Genomic DNA, 14,503 nt, shown 5'->3' with positions numbered 1-14,503 from the left:
AAGTTGAATTGACTGTTTATTTTGTTGGTGAAGCCAGCAGTGTCCCACAAACATTTGTGGATTCAGTGATCCAATTTTTTTTAGGGATTATTACCTCCAGAAAACGATCCCCCAATCGGCTAACAACTGGGTTCCTATTTACTGCTCAGTAAGCAGAGGCGTGTGGAGTAACAAAACTTGCCTAACTGGGAATCAAACTCGTGTCCTTTTGCTTGTGAGGTGACCACACTAATCACTACACTACAGGACTCCACCATTCATAGAAATAATAAACCATGGAAATTTACAACACCTAAAATACCATTTAGTCTATTGTGCCAGTGCATGATGTTTTGAAAGAGCTATCCATTTAATTGCCTTCATACCCTTTCATATTTCTCCTTTTCAGATAGCCCTCTAATTCCTAAAAGGTAATGCAGATTCTTCCTCAATCACAGTCCTCCTTCTAACAATTCTGTGTAAAAAGAAATTCCCCTAACTGCTCGCTTTTCTCTTTGGTAATTGCTTTAGAATTGTGTATTCTCCTTATGGATTCACTGGCAAGCAGAAATAATTTCACCCTGTTTACATTAGCCAAACCTGGAAAACCTGTCTGCTTGTTCAAGTGGATGTTAAAGATCCTGTGGCACTATTCAAATACAGAAGTGAGTTTCTCCTGGTGGCCTGGCCAGCATCCCCCAAATTAATTTGGTCTTTGATTTCCTGGCTGTTTATGGGATATTGTTGTGTACAAATTGGCTGCCACCTTCACCCACAAAAAAACAGTCATTACACTTTACAGTAATCCCTGAAAGTGCTTAAGATACCTTGACAATGTGATAAGGCTCTATATTGAATGCAGAGTCCTGTAGCTTAGTGGTTAGCCTCACAAGCGAGAAGACCTGGGTTCGATTCCCGGCAGGGAGAAATGTTGGGTAAGTTTCCTTACTCCACACGACGCCACTGTTTACCTAACAGTAAATAGGAACCTGGTAGTTAGTCAATTGGCCGGGGGTAATAATTCCTTTCAAAAAAATAAAAATAATTTGGTCACTCAATCCATGACTGTTTGTGGGACACTGCTGTGCGCAATTCGTTCCCACATTTCGCCCACAAAATATACAGTCAATTCACTTTACAGTGTATTCTGTGAAGCGCTTTGAGATGTCTCGAAGATGTGATAAGGCGCTATATCAAATGCAAGGATTATATTATTTTATTATGTATAAAAATGCAAGGATTATTAATTTTAAAAAAACTTTAGCAAGTCTCTTCTCAACCTTCTCTGTTCTATAAAAAATAGTACTAGTGCCTCCAACCGCTCCTTATAAGTAAAACCTCTCATCCCTGGTTCCTTTCTGGTGAATCTCCACTAGGGCCTTAACACGCTTCATGTGGGGTGACCACAAGATCCAACAGTAAAGGCAGCGCCTTGGGACGTCCTCCTGACGTGAAAGGCGCTCTATAAATGGAATCTTGTTGTTGTTGTTGTTGTTCATGTACTTTCTTCCTTTTGAATTGCACAGTTACCTTGTCAATTCCTCAAGGTTAGGGAATTTCTAGCTTTTTTGAAGAGTTCCTTCATCTTGTCATTATTTAAGTTTATCTCAAAGTAATATGAACTCTTATAGATGTCCCGAGGGAAGCAGGTAATTCCTTGGAATCAATTGTGACCTTTCCCTCCTCGTTTTGTTGAATTGCAGGCATCACGCAGTATTACTGTATGAGTCCCTTCACTGGTTGCCAGCAGTTTCCCTTCTCTGTCTCCTTTCTCATAATAGCATTGCTGAACTCTTTGAAGTGCAAATGCTGCTTGGGTTACCAACAGGGAGATTTCTTTTATTTTTAGCCTTTTTCATATCCTGACGTTTAGTTTCTTTGGGTTCTCCCCATGCTCCTTCTACATATCCTCAGCCCTTTTTATAATTTTTTGAGTTTTACTTTATTATTGTTGTGACTTTTATTCTCCTCTTTTTTACTCCATTTAGTGCCTCCTGGTTGCATCTAAAATCTCTTGCCCCCCCTTGTTTTCTTTGGCCTACTGCCTTTTTTTTTACCAACTTCTCTTAAACAGGCACACTTTTCAAGAAAAAAATCTGTTGAAGCTTTATTTATTTTGGGGAGGGTAATGAGACAGAAATGTATTTTTTCACATTGATATAGTAATAATCCTTGCATTTGATATAGCACATTATCACATCATCGAGACATCTCGAAGCAATTCACAGGAATTACTGTAAAGTGCAGTTACTATTTATTTTATAGGCGAATACAGCAGTCTCCCTCTTAAGCAACAATAGTATGGCTTCAAAAGTGTTTTTGCAGATCAGAAGAGCTTCCAATGCTCAGGTCTTAGCCTTAAGACCATTGTCTTAAAATGTAGGATTGTGTAGAATTTCGAAACAATCTTGTATTTTTATTTAAGAAGTATATTTAAGACCGTGAGGAATTTCAGACCGCAGCCTTTTGTAAATAAATTAAAACAAGGTTTTTCAAATACTTTTCCTTGAAGCAGGTAATCTTGCAATATAATATTTTTACAACGGGGTAGTCATTACTGTTTACTGAGGTAAGGGCAGTGGATAACATTGTGGAAATGGAAGCACGGTGAGAGATTACTATGGAATCAGTGCTGGAACTGTCCATAGTTCTGAAAAATGAAAGCCTGTTGGGAGTGCAGCTTCATTTCATACAATATTTTAATTTGCTGCCTGAGCACTGTTGAATATTGAAGTTCAAGGATCGATTTGGATATCTGGATATGTGATATAATGTCTCCCTTTTTTTTGTTTTACAGTTGTGAAATCTTAAATGATTGAAATATATCAGAACAATGCCCCAGATACAAAATTAGGCATTCACTTCATTATTCTTTATGGGACGTTGCTGTGCACAAATCAATTCCAATATTTGCCTGCGAAATTCAGTCACTCCACTTTATAGTAACTTTTCTGAAGCATTTTGAGATGTCTCAACAATTCAAGGATTACGAATTGCAATGCAAAGCATAAAAGTTGCCCTATTTCTCATAATCAGAGTATTAATCATAATCAGAACATGGGATCTTGAAGTAACAAGTATCTTCAATTTGGAACTGATCACTTAGTTATAAAATGCTGAATATTGTATTCAGCGATGGTTATATATTTACTAAATAGAACAAAATAGGTTTCATCAGATCCTTACAGTTTTGATACAACTCCTTTTACTTCACTGTTTGTGGGACATTGCTGTAAACAAATTGGTAGTCATGTTTGCTTAGAAAATACAGTCAGTACACTAAAATACTTATATTTTAAGCAAATGTGATTGCCAATTTGCACAGAACAATGTCCCACAAACACTCATGAAGTAAATGACCAATTTTATCTAGATTTCTTTAGCCAGAACACCAGGAGAAACTCCCTTTTCTTTCCAATAGTATCATGGGATCTTGATCATCCAGGTTTACTCCCTCATCTGAACTACAGCACCTCCAACTATACAGAATACCCCCAGCACTGTATTGGAGTGTCAGCCTAGGATCTGTAAATGCCAATATGGGGCTTGAACCAACAACCTTCTGATTCAGACGCAAAAATACTTCCAGGCGATCCAGGCTAATTCCTAATAATATACCAAAATGGTGTTTTCCAATCATGTATTGTCAAGTTTTTTTTTACTTACACGTAACTCAGAAGCACAAATCACAACAGTGCTTCTTCAGTCACCTCTCCCATTCCCCATCTCTCACCAACTCTATCTCTGCAAAGTGCTTTGAGACATTTTCCTGTGTGAAAGATGCTCTTCAAGTGCAAATGTTGTTCTTATACAAAACTGAAATCACCTATAACACAGATATTTTCTTCTTCCTTCACTCTGATCATTCTCCCATGTAGAATCTTTCTTGACCTGATTTTTTTCAAAGCCGTGCCTTCCTACCTACTGCAAAGTGTTATTTCACACACATGAATTTTCATTGCTGAGTTTCAACTTTTTTGAATGTTAGTCACTGTCAACAATGAAATTAATAATCAATCCTGCAGAACAATCAGCCTGTGGATACACTGTGGATTTAATCATGAGATTTATCATTAAAGAAACTGTTTTGCAATGATGAATTTAAGTATAAATGATTCCAGTTCATTCAAATCTGGATCAACACATTGGTTTGTGTTTGTCGCTGACACGTGGTTATTCATATCTGCATGTATTGCCTGTTTTAACGCTTTTATACATTTTATTTTCTCATATTTTTATCCTCTTGGCTTTGACCCAATTGCTCCAATGAGATTAATGTGGATTATATATTCAGAACCTTTACTTCCATTTGCAGCAAATAATTGTTGATTTGTGGAATTATGTAAACCTATAAGATGTACACAGAGATAATTCCATATCATTAATTTTAATTAAAGAGTCACAAAGCTGTATGTCCGAGGGTTGCAAATTTGTGCAATTTGCACAACTGTTTGACTTTTTAGGGGTGATTTTCCCTTTTTATGGCAAGGAATAATATACCCCCAATACCAAGGTTGTATGATTCTCATATACTAAAAAAGCTAAAGTTAATGATTTCAATGATCGATTCAATATTTTATTTCCAAAATATTATGTGGTATAGTTTTTATGTAAATCCACATTAGTTGGAGGACAATATAAACAACACTATAGTTAGTCACACAAATGTGTTTGCAAAATCTGCCTAGAAAAATGTTCCCAATGATATCCACTAACAGGCCAAAGATGAAAGCTAAGAAATAAGTAAGCCACAGGCATTTGAAGGCTGAGATTATCTGCTGCTGTCAAAAAGGCTAACTGCACTTTTCCTATTTTTTAAAAAAAATGTTTATTTGACTTATGGGCATATAATGGCAAAGACACTGACCGTAAAATTAATTCTAAAATTGGTAAATGCCCCTTGCAATACAACATGACATTTTAAAAACATGAGTGATAACATACTCTTGTCACACTTTTGTCAAAGGTTTAGTGCTGTAACCCTCAACATATAAGATTTTGTAATAAAGTTCTGACTTATACAATTGACTGAGTGTATCATAATAATAATAATCCTTGCATTTGACATAGCACCTTATCAAAGCACTTCACAGAATGCACTGTAAAGTGAATTGACTGTATATTTTGTGGACAAAATGCGGCAGCCAATTGCACACAGCAGTGTCCCACAAACAGTCATGGATTGAGTGACCAAATTATTATTTAAAAAAATTTTTGAAGGCATTTTTACCCCCAGAAAAGCAATCCGCCAATCAACTAAACAAGATTCCTACAAACTGCTCGGTAAAGAGAGGCATGTGGCGTAAAGAAATTTGCCCAACATTTCACCCTGCCCAGGAATGGAGCCCAGGTTCTCTCGCTTGCAAGGTGAGTGCTCTAACCACTAAGCTACAGGACTCCACAATATTGTTATGAAAAGCAAAATAGTCTGAGGATTGCAGTCAGGTTTTATTTTATTGTACTCTGTGGTGACGTCAATTAAAATTGGGGAATTGTTTTATCAATTTGATGAATTCTGATTTCCAAGGTCAACATGATGGAATTTAATGTCCTCTTGTAAAACGCTGTCCCTGCTGTCCAGGTCAAACTACTAGGTGGCACATACTGGCTCTTCAGCTGAGTACATTTAGAGTTTGGTGCGTTCATTGAAATACCACGATAGGAAATTATTGCATCCAATAATACAGAGCAAAGTCAACTGAGTAAAATGTAAGGCAGGATCTGTTTAGTAAAGATCTTGATATGTAAAGTTATATGTACCATAAACAAACACGCAACCATTTGGTGAGTCCACCTCTTCCACAATCATTTGGCATTAATAGGACACCTCTTCCACAATTATTTGGAAGAGGTGTCCTATTAATGCATCACAAAATATACAGTCAGTTTGCTTTGCAGTATATTCTGTGAAGCGCTTTGAGGCATCTCAACGACGTGGGAAGGCACTATATCAAATGCAAGGATTATTGTCAGTAGTAGTATTATCCATATCGCGTTTACATATCATTTTTAAAAAGTGCTACATATCTGCAATCCATTCCTATCAAATTCACGTCTTGCATCAGGAATGATGGAACGTTCCCTATCTGAGTGAGGAAAGTTACCTGCAGATTCCCACCCCCAAAGTCGGGGTCCAACTTGCTTTGGCCGCCTGGGGTGTTGGACCCAACAGTGTTTGTGCGATGGTTGCGTCCCAGCAAGTGCTGCACCCCACCAGACTGACCTGGAAGGTCCCCACCCCAACCTCAAGAGATCCCCTCTTTTTCTGGGGTTGGGTTGGATTGGAGAGCAGGACACCCGTTATGTGTCTGACTTTCTGTTTAACAAGGCATCTCTCTTTCTCTCTTTCTCTCTCTCTCTCTCTCTCAGATCTCAAATGCAAACGACTGACCACACGATTTCCACGCAACTAATTCACAAAGCGTGTCGCGTATTCACGCCGCTGTTTGCCTGTGACATTTGGACAACACATGGCTCGTGGACCACTGCAAACACTTCCACAATCTGCTGCACGGATTTCGCACTCGGCATCAACACCACAGTTCAATACCCTGTCCGCAGCCTCAGTTAACCGCCCACCCACTCAGGCTCTTTTGACTTGTTTTGTAGTTAATGAGAATTTCCAATACAAAAGCGCTCCTGTGACCTTCCCCGAAAGCGCTTTAAAGCCCAAAGAACCTTTTACACCAACTAGAAACGTGCGCCTCCGGGGCGGGGGAGCGGGTGGGTGGGCGGTGAGGGTGGATGGGGAGGAGGAAATTGTTTCAAGCCATCGATTTTCAGGTTGCAGCACTATTTGAAGCGAGGTCTATTTCTGAATTAATAATAATGCCAATCTCGAAACGTGTTTTTTTTTTTGACGGATTTCCATCATCCTACCATCTCCCCGACTGAAGGTCTCTCCAGTCTAAAGGGGAATTGCTGCCTGCAATCCGTCCGCCTCTGCCTTCCCAGTTGACAGGGCTGCAAAGAAGCAGAGACCATGGGAGGAAGAGAGGGAGGGGAAGGGAGGGGAGGGGAGGGGAGGGGAAGGGAGGGGAGGGGAGGAAAGGGGATTTGGAGCTGGATGGCTTGAAATACTTGCAATATTGCAGCTTGAGGGTTGAGGGAAGGGAAAAGGGGGAGCATGAGATTGTCTGTGTGCGACGTCTGAAATGGGGCTGAGATAACGGGGTAAGTCGAGCTCCTGCGAGGAGCAAAATAGGAAAGAAAAATGCAACACTCAGAGCTGCCGGGATCACCTCCATCCATCCATCCATCCATCCCGATCCAATCCAATCCCATTCCCAACTGGAAGCGATTGGAGGCAACTCCGGATGCCAACTCAACTCCCATCCACATCCAACAGACTGGTGGGATCAGCTTAGGGGATTATTGCTGCGATCTGCTAACACATTTAGTGTGTGTGTACGGGGGGGGGGGGTGAGGGGGGGGGTTGAACATAAACGCCTGTTACTCTCTGCACGGGCAGCCCTGTTTATTGATAGTTTTATTTTCTCACCACGGTCGGTGCCAACAAACTGGATGGAGCAGATTCATTCCATCGCCACCACCCACCACCCACCCACCCACCCACCCACCCACATCGCCAGCCATGGGGTTTGAGGGATCCGGATACAATCGCTGCTTCCAACCCGAGGAGAAATTTCATGCAAGAAAAAAAGCGGAATGCGTTGCGTGAGCGAGAGGGGGGAAAAAGCAGGAAGAAAAGCCCAAGGATTCCTCCCCCACCATTCCCCTCCCAGCTCCCAGACCCCACCCACCCCCCCCACCCAAACCCCAGCGGATCACCCACCCGGGATGGAGCTGCACAAACACAGCATTCAGCACAGTCTTTCACTCCAGGTTTGCTCGCTCCATCCCACCAACCTCTCTCCCCTTTGCCACTGCCTCCCTCCCTCCCTCCCTCCCTCCCTCCCATCCCTCTCTGGCTGTGGTTTCCCCACAGCAGTTGACTAATCTTTATGCACAAACAGTTTTTTTTTCAATATTATAATATTAGTGTTTTAACATCCCCCTCTCCCCCCCCTCCCACACACACACAAACACACACACAAACACACACACACACACACACAAACACGAGGATGATCTGAAGGGCACTTACAATGTTCTCATCAATGCCAGGAAATGGGAGGAAAGACTTGATTTGATTGCATTGGGTTTCACAGACTCCTCACTTTAGGGCCGTTTGCTCGCAAGCCCTGCGCATGCTATTGGCTATGTATTTATTTATATTTATTTATTTTATTCTATTTCATGTTTCGTTTTCATTTCTCTTCTTCTTCCAACAACAAAAAAAAAGGAGGACTCATTTGCTCAGTCAGGATCCGATGTCTGAATCTCAGGATCTCTAAATGAAACAGTGAGTGAGTGAGTGAGTGAGTGAGTGAGTGAGTGAGTGAGTGAGTGGGTGACACTCACACACACACACACACACACACTCAGACATCAATGGGCTGTTATTTCACACACACTGACCTGTCGCCAGTCATTGATCGCTCTTTACAAACACCAAGTTTTACCGCATCCTCACGGTACACCTTTAATACAAGTGTAAAACCTAATTGCACACAGACACACACACACAGACACACACACACAGACACACACACACAGACACACACACAGACACACACACAGACACACACACACACACACAGACACGCGATTAAAGCTGCACTCAGATACACGCAGACAGCGGCACCTTTAGCCATTTGACAATTTCCCCCCAAATCCCTATACCACAACTCCCTCTTTTCCCACAGGTCTTTCCTCCTCCAAGTCGTATCGTGCAGAGATTCATTTTATTCCCTCCCCACCCACCCACCCCCCCACCCACACCCGCACCCACCCACCCACACGCGCGCGTGTGTGCGTGTGTAAAAAATAAATAAATACACAGTGTGTAAAAGTAATGAAGTGCACATTAGATCGGAAACGAAGATACGGTAAATTCACACCACCCACACCCACACCCCCTGAACTGAATAAATATAAGGCGCAAAGAAGCCGCCGGAAAAGCAAAGACTGTGCAAATAAAGCAAATCGAAGAGCGGTCTATTTTGGGACTGGGAAGCAGAGGGTTATTCATTATTAAATGTTCCAAAGCGCTGCCCAACTGAGGGCTCCTTCAAACATCGACACATTCGTAAATTCATTCGGATTTGTATTTGTAGATATTAGAATAGCCCAAATCACTGGACTATTTGAACTGTTTGTCTTCCTATATATATATATATATATATATACACACACACAAACGCACACATAATATATATATATATAGATATAGATATAGGAGAGGATGAAACTCATTCTAACGGTGTTTTTATATAAATATAAATTTTCACAAAACAACTGAGATGTGACAGGAGCCACGATATAGCCCCGATCCCCTGCCATTTTCTGCAAATAAGCTTCATCCCCAGAAGAGTCAGCAGCACACACACAACACATGACATCTCCTCCTTCTCTCTTTCTCTCTCTCTCTCTCTCTCTCTCTGTGTGTGTTCCGCAGGAGGATCTCCGTCATTTATTTATTCATTTGTTAATTTATTTATTTTTTAATTTCGCTGAAACATTTTCGATCGGTTCTGCGAAACGATAACCAGCCACTGGCGAAATAATCACAGAAAGCCCCGTCGAACCTGAAACAGCGCTGTGATGCTGAGCAACTGGTCCACACACACACACACACAGCACTGCACAGCACACACACAGCACTGCACAGCACACACACAGCACTGCACAGCACACACACAGCACTGCACAGCACACACACACAGCACTGCAACAGTACACACACAGCACTGCACAGCACACACACAGCACTGCACAGCACACACACAGCACTGCACAGCACACACACACAGCACTGCACAGTACACACACAGCACTGCACAGCACACACACAGCACTGCACAGCACACACACACAGCACTGCACAGCACACACACACAGCACTGCACAGCACACACACAGCACTGCACAGCACACACACAGCACTGCACAGTACACACACAGCACTGCACAGCACACACACAGCACTGCACAGCACACACACAGCACTGCACAGCACACACACACAGCACTGCACAGTACACACACAGCACTGCACAGCACACACACAGCACTGCACAGCACACACACAGCACTGCACAGCACACACACAGCACTGCACAGCACACACACAGCACTGCACAGCACACACACAGCACACACACAGCACTGCACAGCACACACACAGCACTGCACAGCACACACACACAGCACTGCACACACACACAGCACACACACACACACAGCACTGCACACACACACACAGCACTGAACAGCACACACACAGCACTGCACAGCACACACACAGCACTGCACAGCACACACACAGCACTGCACAGCACACACACACACACAGCACTGCACAGCACAGCACACACACAGCACTGCACAGCACACACACACACACAGCACTGCACAGCACACACACAGCACTGCACAGCACACACACACAGCACAGCACACACACAGCACTGCACAGCACAGCACACACAGCACTGCACACACAGCACTGCACACACAGCACTGCACAGCACACACACAGCACTGCACAGCACACACAGCACACACACACAGCACTGCACAGCACACACACACAGCACAGCACACACAGCACACACACAGCACTGCACAGCACACACACACAGCACAGCACACACACAGCACTGCACAGCACACACAGCACTGCACAGCACAGCACACACAGCACTGCACAGCACACACAGCACAGCACACACAGCACAGCACAGCACAGCACACACACACAGCACTGCACAGCACACACACAGCACTGCACAGCACAGCACACACAGCACACACACAGCACTGCACACACAGCACTGCACAGCACACACACAGCACTGCACAGCACACACAGCACACACACACAGCACTGCACAGCACACACACACAGCACAGCACACACAGCACACACACAGCACTGCACAGCACACACACACAGCACAGCACACACACAGCACTGCACAGCACACACACAGCACAGCACAGCACACACAGCACAGCACTGCACAGCACACACAGCACTGCACAGCACACACACAGCACTGCACAGCACACACACACAGCACTGCACTGCACACACAGCACACACATACACACACACAGCACTGCACAGCACACACACACACACACACAACAACACGGGTCGGGAGGACACGGGAACCATGAAAATGGATGTCTCTGTGCAGACCGATGCTCCAGGGTGTTGCGGTGGCAAAATAGTTCTATATGTACGAGCGATCCGATGTTTCCTTCGGCAAAAAATAGACCTGATACATAAATAACCTTCACGTCACTTCCTTTAATTCGCCCGAGTTAGTTATCAGGGGCTTCCTAGTTACACAGAGGAAGCGCCCCCCAAACCCCCCACTGCGGGGCTGTGGGGAGCTTTGCTTCATGACCTGCCATTCATTTGCACCCTCTGTGTTTGCGCCCTTCTGATCACCTCAATAAATAAAGCGCACAGTTACACACACACACCACATACACACATCACACACCACACACCACACACACACATCACACACTACACACCACATACACACATCACACACTACACACCACATACACACATCACACACTACACACCACATACACACATCACACACTACACACCACATACACACATCACACACCACACACACATCACACACCACACACACATCACACACCACACACACATCACACACCACATACACACATCACACACTACACACCACACACACACATCACACACTACACACCACACACACACATCACACACCACACACACATCACACACCACATACACACATCACACACTACACACCACACACACACATCACACACTACACACCACACACACACATCACACACCACATACACATCACACACCACATACACACATCACACACTACACACCACACACACACATCACACACCACACACACATCACACACCACATACACACATCACACACTACACACCACATACACACATCACACACTACACACCACATACACACATCACACACCACATACACACATCACGCACTACACACCACATACACACATCACACATCACACACCACATACACACATCACACACCATATACACACATCACACACTACACACCACATACACACATCACACACTACACACACATCACACACCACATACACACATCACACACCACATACACACATCACACACTACACACCACATACACACATCACACACTACACACCACATACACACATCACACACCACACACACATCACACACCACACACACACATCACACACTACACACCACATACACACATCACACACTACACACCACATACACACATCACACACCACACACACATCACACACCACATACACACATCACACACTACACACCACATACACACATCACACACTACACACCACACACACACATCACACACCACATACACACATCACACACACACGGGCAATGGGAGGCTCACACACTCCCTGTCCGGGTGGTGCAACTCACACACATCATCCAAGCGACGTTTCCAATATTTCAGCTTCCATAGGAAAAGGGGGATTACCCTCTATTACATACATAGAGGGATAGAAAGAGAGAGATAGATAGATAGATAGATAGATAGATAGATAGATAGATAGATAGATAGATAGATAGATAGATAGATAGATAGATAGATAGATAGATAGAGAGATAGAGAGATAGAGAGATAGAGAGAGAGAGACCCCGAAGGCAATGACTCATTCTTATTTTATTGTATTTTTAAAAAAAAATAACATACACTCATCACCATTGAATATCAACGGAAGTCAGAACTACCCCCACACCCCCCACACCCCCACCTCCCCCCCCACACCCCCACCTCCCCCCCCACCCCCCCACACACACACCGTCAAAAAAAAAAGAAAGGTCCTTAAACGGGGAGGAAAATGTTCTGTAACTCACCTCTGGCGTGATTTATGGAGCTGTCGAAAGTACTCAGTCTACCAGATCTCTTTAAAGCAAACCGAATTTTCCGTATCCTCTCTTGTCAGTGATAATTATTCCAGGGCTCCTCGCAGATAGGCTTTCTTTTTTTTCCCCCCCTTTTTTAAGATCGTACCAGCGAAAAGGCGGATCATCCGGCAATGATGCATTCTTCCAGAAACTGAAGGGGGGAGATGGCTGAGATCTGTGGGATGGCCATATCCAAATAAATAAAGACGGCGTAGCTGTGTGTGTGTGTGTGAGAGAGAGAGTGAGTGAGTGTGTGTGAGAGAGAGTGAGTGAGTAAGTGTGTGTGTGTGAGAGAGAGTGAATGAGTGTGTGTGAGAGAGTGAGTGTGTGTGTGTGTGAGAGAGAGAGAGAGAGAGAGAGAGAGTGTGTGTGTGTGAGAGAGAGTGAGTGAGGGTGTGTGTGAGAGTGAGTGAGAGTGAGTGTGTGTGAGAGAGAGTGAGTGAGTATGTGTGTGTGTGTGAGAGGGAGTGAGTGAGTGTGTGTGTGAGAGAGTGAGTGTGTGTGTGTGTGTGTGAGAGAGAGAGAGAGAGAGAGAGAGAGTGAGTGAGTGTGTGTGAGAGAGAGAGTGAGTGAGGATGTGTGTGAGAGAGTGAGTGAGTGAGGATGTGTGTGAGAGAGTGAGTGTGTGTGTGTGTGTGTGAGAGAGAGAGAGAGAGAGTGAGTGAGTGTGTGTGAGAGAGAGTGAGTGAGGGTGTGTGAGAGTGAGTGAGAGTGAGTGTGTGTGTGTGAGAGAGTGAGTGACTGTGTGTGTGTGTGTGAGAGAGTGAGTGAGTGTGTGTGAGAGAGTGAGTGAGTGTGTGTGTGAGAGAGTGAGTGACTGTGTGTGTGTGAGAGTGAGTGAGAGTGAGTGTGTGTGTGTGTGAGAGAGTGAGTGAGTGAGTGTGTGTGAGTGAGTGAGTGAGTGAGTGAGTGTGTGTGAGTGAGTGAGTGAGTGAGTGAGTGTGTGTGAGTGAGTGAGTGAGTGAGTGAAGGTGAGTGAGTGAGTATCCCTCTCCCTCTCCCTCTCCCTCTCCCTCCCTCCCTTCTTTGCAATTTTACCAGCGATCGGCTCGATCAGCATCACATAAAAGTCTTTTATTTTATTTTTACCCCCCCCCCACCCCCCCACCCCCCCCACCCCACCCCAACCTCAACCTCAACCCCAACCCCAACCCCAACCTCAACCAAACCTCCTGTATGTACCCGGTAAAGCCATGGGAAGCCCAGGCGGCTGCAGGCGCGGGTTCATCCATTTGGAGCTAAAGGTATATGTCAATATTGCAACAGCTGTGCGATCAGTCAATAGTTTATCAACATATATAGTATATATATATATATATACAGTGCAATCAAATCATGGTTAAACTATTACAATGATTAATCCAACAAGCGCCGAGGAGATGCATTTGCATCACATATATATATATATATATATATATATGTGTGTGTGTGTGTTTAACTGGAGTTTAAAGCGGTT

The 14,503-nt window shown here is 44.0% G+C and overlaps 1 protein-coding gene across 3 annotated transcripts in view; it reads right to left on the bottom strand.

Annotated features, from left to right (window-relative positions):
• rgs20 (regulator of G protein signaling 20) overlaps nt 1-13,272 on the bottom strand; it is a 42,929-nt gene extending 29,657 nt beyond the window's left edge. For 2 of the 3 annotated variants that reach the window (XM_042332084.1, XM_042332085.1), the window contains exon 1: nt 12,997-13,272. The gene's annotated coding sequence lies outside the window, so the exon portion shown is untranslated. Of the gene's footprint in view, nt 1-8,086; nt 8,164-12,996 lie in introns of those variants that run through there. The other variant, XM_007905919.2, reaches the window with a different exon arrangement.
• Nucleotides 13,273-14,503: the final 1,231 nt, after the last annotated feature.

Source organism: Callorhinchus milii, unplaced genomic scaffold, assembly GCF_018977255.1.
Source record: "Callorhinchus milii isolate IMCB2004 unplaced genomic scaffold, IMCB_Cmil_1.0 Scaffold2, whole genome shotgun sequence".
NCBI lineage: Eukaryota > Metazoa > Chordata > Chondrichthyes > Chimaeriformes > Callorhinchidae > Callorhinchus > Callorhinchus milii.
Note: the sequence above shows the minus strand (reverse complement) of the source record. Positions and strands in the feature narration are given on the sequence as shown.